This window comes from Embiotoca jacksoni, unplaced genomic scaffold (assembly GCF_022577435.1).
Source record: "Embiotoca jacksoni isolate LCO1_2020_lvr unplaced genomic scaffold, fEmbJac1.0.p SCAF_15, whole genome shotgun sequence".
NCBI lineage: Eukaryota > Metazoa > Chordata > Actinopteri > Embiotocidae > Embiotoca > Embiotoca jacksoni.
This window is the reverse complement of record NW_027185285.1, coordinates 8,913,776-8,925,676: the sequence shown is the minus strand read 5'-3', so window position 1 is coordinate 8,925,676 and position 11,901 is coordinate 8,913,776. Positions and strand designations below refer to the sequence as shown.

Sequence of the window (11,901 nt, the reverse complement as noted above, 5' to 3'; positions counted from 1 at the left end):
AGGAATGTGAGCGAGAGAGGAAAAAAGGGAGTTCAATCGATCAGTGTAAACAATGAACCCCCCCCATCTCTGCTCCCTGCTTTGGTCCACTTATCTAAATACAAACAGCAACTGTAACATCATACCTGGGTATCACACCTCTGCGCACACAAATATGTAAACAGACACACAATAATCTACACACACACACACACACACACACACACACACACACACACACACACACACACACACACACACACACAAGCAGCAGCAGCAGCAGCTAGCAGCAGCAACTCAATACAGAGTCAGTATTGAGGCCTGTTGGAGGAGCTGTATTGTTGTTGCACTGTCATTTAGTACTGTAGTTGTGGACCACACTGGCTGCATTATCGTCCTATTAGAATGCAGAGACGAGCCAAGGAGGCAGTAAAGAGGGGAGTGGAGTGCCATGGAGCAGTGCAGAGACCGAAAGGCAGGGTTGAAACAAGCAGGCACACAGACAGACACTAAATCCAATAGCATGGGCAGGTTCCAGGAAGCAGATAGTGAGAGATAGAGGAGGAAGAGGAGGAAGAGGAGGAGGAGGAGGAGGAGGAGATGATGAAGTAAAAAGTATTTTTCTTCCCTTCTTCTTACTTATGTGTAGCACACAGCAGAGTCTGCAAACCCTAATGCAGCAACTGTAGCTTAACCGTACTGTACAAGCCTACACAACACAGCTTCGGCACGGCTACAGCCCACTGACTGACTGTCAATGTGATGGAGGTGCTGCACTACGCTGAGGCATCGGAGGGAAACCCAGAGGACACAAATCCATAAAAACAACCGACTGTATATTTCCTGATCCCTGCCCACTTCATAAAACCCCACTATCACACAGGAGGGATGTTCATTAAAGTAATTATTGGCAGGATGATGGCGCTGCGCAGGCTCTGAGGTGACTGCAGTGAATGTTTATAATATCTCATAAGTCTATCTATATTCACACTCTTAATGTGATTCTAATGCTCGGCAACATATTGATCAAAACTGCAGGAGATGTTGATGATGGCCGGAGCTGGCAGTAAGGTTCGTAATCCTCCTCCATACAAGTCCCCTGTGTAACTGGAGGCTAACAGATCACTTCAGTGTTCAGCTTCCTCCCCCTGCTCTTTCTTTGTCTGTCTATCTTATTCTTTGTCTGTCTATCTTATTTCACCAGTAAATCAAATAACTACATCCATTTGCATTCATTATTATTTTGCATCTGTAGGTTCATATCTTTTATTTTTGAAGGTCTGGAACTTTACTGCTCTGTTTTTATCCCTTTCAGGATACAACCACGCTAATAGGTTTTTGTTTTAGCCATTCGTTTTGCTGCGTTTACGCCGAGCATCCGCACTACTTTGGCATTTTTAAACCCGTAAAATGAAAACTTCTGAAAACTCTACAGACACAGGGAATTACATTTTAGTTTGGACAAGTGGAATCAGAGACTTTAGAAAATGATGCCGTAGACGCCCACCTCGTTCGCTCCCTAATTGGGTGTAATCCTTCCTTTTTTTTGCCACGCCCCCTATCATGTGATCCTTCTCCAGAAAAAACAATTACATCAGTCTTGATTACCAGTGGTTAATTTAACATATATAATGAATCACAAATGTTGCTGGCCTTGAAGTCAGTGCTAGCAGCGTGTTCAATGACCCATCAGACTCTGTGACCAGCCATTATATTCTTACTTTAGTCATCTCAATCCTCATGCCTAAACCTAACCAACCTAACCAACACTCAATCTGATTGGCCACCAGATAATCACTGGTTTTGGGTGGCATGCCTAATATACACGCGTGGTCATGTGATCATGTTATATACGTTTTTAGGTGGGTTATTATGGGAAATTGGTTCTAAAATTGTGCTAAAACACTCGTGTGTTTTCATTTGCGTTTTGAAATAAAAATGCATCAGTGTAGTTATAACCTCATGCCTCGCATACAAGACTTTTAGCTGCAACAGCCCCTTGTTTTCAGTAGACAAGCTTTGATAAATGCAGTGCACGCTACCCTTTACGCTGCAGAACCAAACAACTGACAGATGTACCAGTTTGCTTCATAGTTGGTGGAGACCAAAAATAGAGCTAAAAGAGGAGTGACCTTACCTAAGGCAACGTTGTTTACAGCTTGTCTTTGCCCCCCCCCCCCCCCCCCCCCCCCCATTTGGGCAAAAAATATGCTATTGCCTGTTGAGTCAAAGTAGCAATACCACAACATAAAAATAATCCATTACAGAAGTCCTGAATTTGAAGTTAACTTAAGTAAAAAAGTAGACTATTATCAGTCAACTGTATATATTATAATTAGACCCACATGACTCTCATGCCTGTACAGTGTGAAGCTATTGTGTGCAGATGGTTAACTTATCTTAAAGGTCTGTTGTTGTTTTTTGTATCTGTCCTGATGTCACAAACAAGGACCAAGAATGTGTCTCTCGGCAGGGTTCAAGAAATAACTGGAATCTTATTATCATTGAAGTTACCATCAGAACATCTGTTGGAAACTCCAGCAGACACTGTGCAACAGTAATCTAGTAAAATAGAAGTAATCTTCTAATTTAACTCCCAAGAAGAATGTGAAAAAGCATTTCTCCCAAAATGTTAACGTTTAAGTAATATTAACAGGTACAACCAACCCAGTTTCATTTTCATGGTTCATACTGCTCTTTTGTCAAAGCCCACTGATGTCTCAGAGCTATGCACTAGGTGCTCTTTGGCACGAAGACGAAGTCAGATGAGGTTGTGTAAAGAGTGACAAAGTGTGCATAGGGAAGTGGTCGGAGGACATTCGAAGGATCAAACACAGGATTTTTTTTTTTTAACTACTCTTCGTGTCTGTGTGGAAGCAAAAGTCAACATGGATTTATTTAAAGTAACCTTCGTATGTAAAGTAGTCACTTACATAATGCATGCACGGTAACTTATGAGACATATATAACTTTACTTGCTGCCAGCAAGTAACATACGTTTTTCAACTCAAACCATGATCTTTTGCTAAACCTAACCAAGTGGTTTTGGTGTCTAAACCCCAAAAAAAAACCTCTGTGTATCTCAGAGACGTCAAAGGGAACGTTGTGTATGTCTCTGAGATGCCAGCAGGCTTTGAAAAAATGAGAACAGGTTGGTGGAGCTAGTGTATAATGTATCAGCTGCTCGGTACCAGTAACCCTTTTACAATTGATTACAAGAGCATCACATTTAAGTCAAACCTATACAGTATATAATACTGTAAGTCCATACAGAGTTACTGTAAAAGAAGAAGGGACAGAGGCTTTGCAGTCACGGGCTCCAGCGACCCCAGAGTTAGCTGCCCAAGGATATAAAGCTAGCTTAGTCAGTATCACTTTTTAACTAATTATTTAGAAAACACTTCTACATGATAAGGTTTTACTTAATTTTGCTTGATTTTACCTGAGTTCTCTCTTTATTGTCTCATTTTATTTTACTCAAAATTGTTTTATCCATTTCATCCATCTACCTATGAGCCTTTCTCTTCAAACCCCATCCTCTCCTCTCCTCTCCTCTCCTCTCCTCTCCTCTCCTCTCCTCTCCTCTCCCCTCCCTTCTCTTCCCTTCTCTTCTCTTCTCTTCTCTTCTCTTCTCTCCTCTCCTCTCCTCTCCTCTCTTCTCTTCTCTTCTCTTCTCTTCTCTTCTCTTCTCTTCTCTTCTCTTCTCTTCTCTTCTCTCCTCTCCTCTCCTCTCCTCTCCTCTCCTCTCCTCTCTTCTCTTCTCTTCTCTTCTCTTCTCTTCTCTTCTCTTCTCTTCTCTTCTCTTCTCTTCTCTTCTCTTCTCTCCTCTCCTCTCCTCTCCTCTCCTCCTCCCTCTCCTCTCCTCTCTTCTCTCTTCTCTTCTCTTCTCTTCTCTTCTCTTCTCTTCTCTTCTCTCCTCTCCTCTCCTCTCCTCTCCTCTCCTCTCCTCTCCTCTCTCTTCTCTTCCATTTCTCTCCAGACACTGACACCAAATCCCACAACAGACGCCCTGCAGATCGATACCATGACATCATCAGGCGTGGACATCATCAGTGGGCTGTGGGCGAGGTGCTGACCTGAAAAAAAACACACACACACACACACACACACACACACACACACACACACACACACACACACACACACACACACACACACACACACACACACACACACATCCTCACACATATAGGAGGACCTGAGGGACTGAGCCAAGCTGGGCTTCCTCACATCCCATCCGAACCCGTACAACCCCTGCCTGCCTGCCAACGCTGCACTGCTGCCGCTGTAGTAAATCTGACTGATGACAGGCCCAAGACCTTTTTCACACACACGTAAACACATGGACACACCAGCGAGATAATAGACAATGAGGACATTCCCCTTGAGTGAGCTGTTGAGAGGAGGCCAGGCTGATGGGTGTAAATACAGTCGAGACAAAGCATTGCACTCTGAAACTCCAGCTGTTGTACGCGTACTATTTCACCCTACTTATCAGGATAAATGAAAAACACGTATATCACAGGCCTAATTATGTGTGATCAAGCACTGAATGTCACTGTATCCCTCTCCCCCTGGCCTCTGTGAAAACAAAACCTTTTCATGCCAGGCCTGACTGACTGATTGACTGAAAGACTGATTGACTGACAGGCCTGGTTATTGTCCAACTAAGCCTGAACAGTACACGTACATGCAGTTTTATGTTGGCGCTACATGTCTGCAGCTTTACCCGGATTTATAGGCAGCTGGGAGGCTCCGGTGAGAAGGTGGACAGACAGGATCAAAAAGCTGCGCAGGAGTCAATATCCATAAAGCTGCAAACACCTCCCAGTCTGCTTAAGACAGCTGCAAATGAGAAAATCGCTCAGTGTTTATGGTTGCGGGCTCGGCAGTTCATTTTAGCCTCTGGACAGACAGAACGGACAGACACAGACAGGGGAGGGGGAAGGAGGGGCGGAGATGGCGAGCAACAGCTTGTGAATTCTGTTATGGAATAGAAACATCTGTAAAATGTAAAAAAAATATCGCAACGTTTGTCTGTCACTTTAAGTGGCCTCTGGCGTTTCTGAGTTGTGTGGAAGCTCAGCTTGTCATGTGTCTGAAGGATGAGGCTCCATTGGAAGATCAATCGAGTTTGACTCCTATAAAAAATGTTGGAATATCTGAATCACTATAAATTTTACCCTGCAAATGAGAGTGTTAATATTTTTGATGTACTAATGAAATACTATTTGGGCACCCACTGGTGGGTAGAATAGGAAAGAATTAAGGGAATAAGAGGGCAACAAGTTATTGTTTAGGAGGGACATAGAAACAAATTACACCCTTTTCTAATTGCCTGGCACATATTGTATAATTACAGCATACAGCCATGCCTTTATGTGACTTTACAATAGCTACTATATGTCATGAATAGACAAACTACATTTTACTTTGTGATATAATTTGCTTTCAACTTTAATAACACAGTTTATTGGTGGAAGTATCAAATCTACACACTACACATGTAAACTAAACCTCACGCATTTTTTTTGTGAAAACTCTGCTGAGTGAGAAAGTGGCAGGGAGGAAAAAAAAGTATTGATTTATTTAGCTGGCAATTCATTTTTTTCAGAGGTATTTCCAGTGAGTAAAATATAAAGTGTGTTGCAGCTCATTTGAAATTATATTCAAATATGTTTTTGCCAACCAGGAAATGTATTCATAACTATTTTCCAGTTTCCGGTTGGCCTATTTTTCCAACCACATTATCACTTTTCAAAGTGTGAGGTGCCACTCCAATGGTATGTATGGGCAATTCAGAAATGGTTATGTAAAGATTGCTTTTGAAAAAAATATTTTATTAACCATTTTTTTTTGATTGGACAAGTCCCCTTTTCAATCAGGCAATCATTGGTCATGTTTGTTGATATTGTTTGGCTATGTCAGTACCCACCTGAGCAGACTGGACACCAACTGTCACTGTTTGCATTCAAAATATTTACCAACCACATGGACATAAACCCTCAGACTTTGATCATAATGCAGTTGGGACAAATTAAAGCTCAAAATCATGTTTATTGCAATACCTTCAGAGAAATAAAATTATATAATTATATAGTGAGATTATTAAACAAATTTTTCGAATGGCAGACGTTAAACTCAAGAACCTTTCCCTCTTGTATTTTATTATTATAAAGCTCTACTGTGGTAATGATCACGTAGTAATTTGTCCTCAGTGACTCAGTCGACTCACTGATTCCGTTGATCTCGGTTGATCAAATACATTAGACAAAGTAGGAAACTTCAGTGTCAATGCCAGTGTTTGTTTGTGCGTTAGTCCCATTATAAACATATTGAGGGTGAAAACTGCTGAGACAGGCTTTTCATTCTCGTCTTTGTTTTATACAACATGGAGTTAAATCCAAGTTTTTCACCTGTTTCTGTGACATCACTAAACTCAAAGTGAAAGTGCTCTACCCCAAACTACTTTTGTCCGATCATTGCTTAGCAACTGTATCTAGGCACGGCAAGCACCCCCATTCGAAAGCCGTGCGCACAGGACCTGTAGTTATAAGCAACACTTCAATTACCGAGATTTTTCTACTTCCAACAAGAAAAGTAAGTGTGCGTTTGTTTTCACTATTAGTTAGTTATTTAGATTTGTCTTGCTTTATTATTTTTCTGGCAGTCCATCTAAAAATAATTCCATCATCAATTAGATAATAGGTCTCAAAAAGCCATGTTTTTGGGGGCATGTCTGTTTCATTGACAGCCCTTAGGTGCAGTCCAGTTTCTGCTATCAGTGAGCAGGATGTAATGTCATTCTCAATCAGATTGCGTCTGATCCACCACTTTCCTCTCCAGCTGGTTCAAAAACCGCTCCAAATGACCGAAATCTGAACTCTAGGCTTATAGTTCACAAACCAATCAGCGGTTGCGTTTTTTTTTTTGTTTTGTTTTGTTTTTTAAACAGTAAGTAGGTATTTCACTCAAAATGTTATTTTGTGGGGTTAGAGGTTTATTTGTTTTTTAAATCCTTGCTCACAACTAGAACATCCACTGTGTATTCCCCTGAAGTATAGGAAGATACTTTTTCAAGGTTGCATCTGGCAATACAAGAACAATGCTGTTTATTCTTCTACATGGATCATTGCTATCCATCAAATGCATATTTAAGAACCTTTTACAGGCTTCTGATTGAAAAATGTGTCAGTGAAAATGTTAAAAAGTCACTCAGCGCTAACATTAATTAACTAGTTCACAACAGCTATAAGCATCTACAGCAGCAGATCTCATTGCACCTGGCAAAACTGACAGTTTCTAGCTGGAAATGAAAAGCTGCTTTTCACTACTGCTGCCTAAAATCAAGGACCTATTGTTCTAAAAATGAGAGTTTTTAATAGTAAATCTGCCGCCATTATCACTGTGTATCCACTGCAAAAATGGAAAGCTTGACAAGCAAGGTAACAGTAACTAAGAAGAGCAAGCCCTTAGAAAACAGTTGATAGAGGCTGGCCTTGCTTCGGTATGTGGGATATGTTGTGCTCAGAGCCTCTAGTCAGAGTGACTGTATTTGTCAATGTAGCAGGGTGGCATTTCAGCCTGTCACCCAGGGTCTGCTGCCGGACCAGATGAGACCAGGCAGCGGAAGAGCGGGGAAAGCAGCAGGGTGTATCACACCTCTCCACTAGGCTCAACTCCATGGGCTCCCATGTGTCCTTACATGTACAGTAGCGTGTAATGTATGTGCCTTTCACTTTAATCTCCCCTGTCACTTAAGCCTGCGGCAGACTCTGAGGATAGGGAGATTTCTATTCTCAATTCGTCCGCCTGTACCAGGACTCCTTTTCTATTTTCCTGTCCTGTCCTGTCCCTCCCTCCTGTCATCCCATATTCTTGTCGTCCGCAGAGGAAGGTACAAGGGGCGCGACCCATTCCTTATTCTCCTCTCCTCCTCAAACATTGCACATTCAGAGTGTGTTGTGCAACAGAGTGAGGTGGGGCCCATTGCACCGGGGTGCTCCTCCCCTGCATGAATGTATGCGTTTGGAGCGAATTGAGCTTGACTTTGAGTCCTCATGAACCACCCCACCACAGCCACCCTCCTCCTCCTCCTCCTCCTCCTCACCCACCCTCCCCTTCCATAGCAGGTGGCGCCACTGGCAGAGGAGCAGAGAGAGGGCTTTGATTCCTAAGCCAGTGGGGCTCAGTGCATATTCAAACTAGGGCCTTTTGTTTGTGTTGCTGCGAGCCCAAGTCAGACTAGCATGCAGAGAATACAAATCAGACCTTTGACAGGAGCAGTTAACCTGCCGCTAAATATAGCTGCCCTGGGTCTGAGAGAGATGGAGGGAGCACAGGGAGAGGGAGAGAGATGGAGGGAAGCAACACAGGGCAGGAGCAATGAGGAGAGAGAACAAAGGGAGAGATGAGGAAGGGTGATGAGAGAAGTGAATATGGAACATATAGACCAGAGAAAAAGCCTCTCTGTCCTTTCTCTATCACATTTTTTCCCATCCCTTGGTTTGCTGCACTGGACAATATGGTAGCAAAGTGTACACAGGAATGTCTGCCGAGCAAGGCATTGACGTATGCAAAGCTAGTGTGGTGTGTGTGTGTGTTGAGGAGGTGGGGGGGGGGGGGGGGGGGGGGGGGGGGGGGGGGCAAAAGAGAGAATAAATAAAAAATAAAAAACACAGAGAGACTGAGAGTGGGGAGCATGGTCGGGAGAGTGGCAAATGAAAGATAGGGAGAGTCTGTTTAATAAAGCAGCAATCTTGAGGGAGCGAGGGTGAGGGAGAGAAGGAGAGGGAATGAGAAATGGGCTCATACCACAGGGATCTGAGCAGACTGCAAAAGAGGGGGGGAGAGACAGAGGAAAGACAGAAAGAAGAAATTAGAGAACCAAAGAGCCAGGAAACAGGACGGGTGCGGGACTTACAACTCAGTTGTCCTGTCTGAGCTCTCCACACAGCCTCTGATTGCTTCAAATTTAAGAAACCACCACCTCCACCCTCAGCACTGGGGTCATCTGTGCCTCAACAACAACAACAAAAAAGACCTAAGGGTCGGGATGCAATGATGAAAAATTGTAGGAAACACCTACGTCCTCTTCCAAAGGTTTGCCCACATTGTGCACACATTCTGTACAGCACGCATGTGAGAACAAATCAAACATTTGAATGATTGACAGGGAGCATGCAGCAGTATTATGTAATAGGTGATAGATGGTCAGATATGGTGTGTGTGTGTGTGTGTGTGTGTGTGTGTGTGTGTGTGTGTGTGTGTGTGTGTGTGTGTGTGTGTGTGTGTGTGTCTTTGCTCCTACCGCCCGGTCTCTCCAAGACGTAAAGTAAATCTGCCTTCAGTGACAACCCAGTAAAACCCTGCATCCTGATACTGTTTGACAAATAATAAAACCATGATGAATGGTGGCGCAGTCCCACAATGTGCCCACCTCGTCAGCTATACTGAGCTATTATGCAATGATGGAGCAACACATACTTCCACGCCCCTCCGCCACTAACACCACCTCGACTACAACTACTACCGCTGGAGTATAGTACCCCTACTTCCACTGCTACCCAGGGAGCTGAGCTGTGTAATCCCTCAGCGGATAAGGCGAGGTTTGGGGAGATTTGGGAAGCAGAGATCCTGCTGAAACTGCCAGTCCTCCTTGCTGTGGAAATTCAGCGGCTGGAAATCCCATGGGATTGGATTAGGATGGATATAGAGCCAGTCACTGAGAAGTTGCTGTCAGGGAGCTGCAATGCTCACAGTGGGCCACAGTACACACACACACTCTTGAATGTGTAGAAGGTGAGACTTGTGCAACGGGCAGTAATGCACTTACCGTCTATCCATCAGCTCCTGCTATGTGCTGCTGATGAAAAAGACAATTTTAAAAGGAATCAGCGAGTATATTCAAGAAGCTGGATGGGCCTCATTTGATGCACAATGATGCTTTTTGTGGTGTGGGGGGCGGGGCGGGGCCCCTGAATTAATAACAGAAAATGTCGATCATTCCGGACAGAATTTAAATGCGGGACCATCTGTAATTTTGAAAAGTTAATTAGCCCAACGCGCAACGCGGTCATGTTCAGGGCAAACGGCTCCAAAGTAGAGCTCTCCAGGCAGCCTGCCACAGCCTAATGAGTGTCTCCCGGTGTGCAGGTTTATCATTTGAACACTTTGGTGAAGGTTACATTTGAATAATTTCCAAGCCTTAGTTAGAGACTATTGTTTAATGTGCTTATTATAGTCTGGCCTAATGGAATTAAGACACCGAGACAAAGGGGAGAAAACGTAGGCAGTGGCCAAAGAATAGAGCCAAGTTAACACTTTTTTTTTTTTTTATTTACAAGCAATTTTTGGAGCCCCATTACTTAATTATTATTATTTATATGAATGTGACTGTAGTGGTATTACAGCAACAGCCAATAACTCTCCCCCCTGTGTGAACTGTCACCACAGCCCGATCAGTGTGCATCACCATCACCGTGATTTGTGTGAGGCTGAATCAGTAGCTTCTCTGTGAATCCTGAATCGTTGAGTCGCCTCCGCCGCGCCCCTTTGACCACGCTTGATTCGCAACAATGGGAGGACAGGGGGGAGAGAGAGAGAGAGAGAGAGAGAGAGAGAGAGAGAGAGAGAGAGAGAGAGAGAAAGAGAGAGAGAAAGAGCGAGAGAGAGAGAGAGAGAGAGAGAGAGAGAGAGATGAAGGCAGAAGCAGAGCCAGAGATTCCAGGATCTAAAGGGAGGATAAAGGGTGGACAGTGTCTGCCTCCCTCGCGGATCTTTTTCTTTCTTTCTTTCTTTCTCCCTCTCTCTCTCTCCTCTTTTACCTTCATTTTTTTTTTTTTTTTACAGGAGAAGAAGAAGCTTTTTTTTTTTCTTTTTTTTTTCCTGGAGGATGGAAGGAGAAAGAGGAAAAAAAAAAAAAAAAGAGAGTTAGAGAGGGGGCGTTTCCCCGACTCTTCAGTGTGATTTCCAGATATTGCCAATCCACTGTCGTCGACTTGAGTGGAAGCGGAGGAATGGACAGACTTCCAACAATGGGGTGAGTATGGAATAAATCCTCCAGAGATGCTCCTGCCGCTGCTGCTGCTGCTGCTGCTGAAGCTGCCATTCTTTTCATAATCCGTTTTGAATTAAATGCTGTGTAATAGAATTAATGCGTAACCGTAAGTCACGCAGAAATGTGTGGCCAATATGGCTCCAGTGCACTATGTGAAACATGTTAGTGTTTCCAAGTGGGCTTATTCAAATGTTTGGCCATCGTGCAGAGTCTCCATGAATTAAAAAATAAAAAGAGAGGAAGCCGTCGGGTGGATGAAGAAGAAAGCGCTGTGTTAAAGTCGCGTCACAAAAGCCAACACTGCTGTAATGTCAAACCTCGTAACAGCACGCATTTTTTACCTTTTTTTCATTCACCCATTCATTCATTCTTCTCCTCGCGTACTATTTTCCAACTTGCTCCGGAGCTTTTTTTTTTTTTTTTTTTTTTTTTTCCCCTCTTCTTCCTCTTTTTCCTCCAGTAAGACTTCAGTCAGATAAAAGAGTTGGACGTGACTTCGCTTGTTGCTTACATTCGTGTTCAGAGTGAACGGCCTGCACTCTGTTGAAGATGTGATTGACTTTATTTGCCTCCCCAACAAAGCTTAGAATGAAAAAAAAAGAAGAAAAAAAAAAAAGAATAGCAACTGGGAAGACTTGACATTTCTGTTTTGCTCTTTATTTTTTTCTTCTTCACAAATTCACCATCATCTGAGATGTGTGTTCATGAATTTAAGCAGAATCTGATGCAAGACTCAGTGATATCTGCTGATATATATGTGAATGTACTTCAGGCCTTCATTTGACATTCTCTTTTATGTTTGGCAGCACAAGTTTTGTGTCAGTATTTGTGAACTAAATACTGATTTAACTCCACATTTGTTA

The 11,901-nt window shown here is 43.2% G+C and overlaps 1 long non-coding RNA gene across 1 annotated transcript in view; it reads left to right on the top strand.

The window, feature by feature from the left end:
- Window positions 1–8,594: 8,594 nt before the first annotated feature.
- The window catches only part of LOC138198131 (uncharacterized), a 43,472-nt gene continuing 40,165 nt past the window's right edge, over window positions 8,595–11,901 (top strand). The window contains exon 1 of the long non-coding RNA XR_011178253.1: window positions 8,595–8,624. This is a non-coding gene — a long non-coding RNA (uncharacterized lncRNA). The remainder of the gene's footprint in view (window positions 8,625–11,901) is intronic.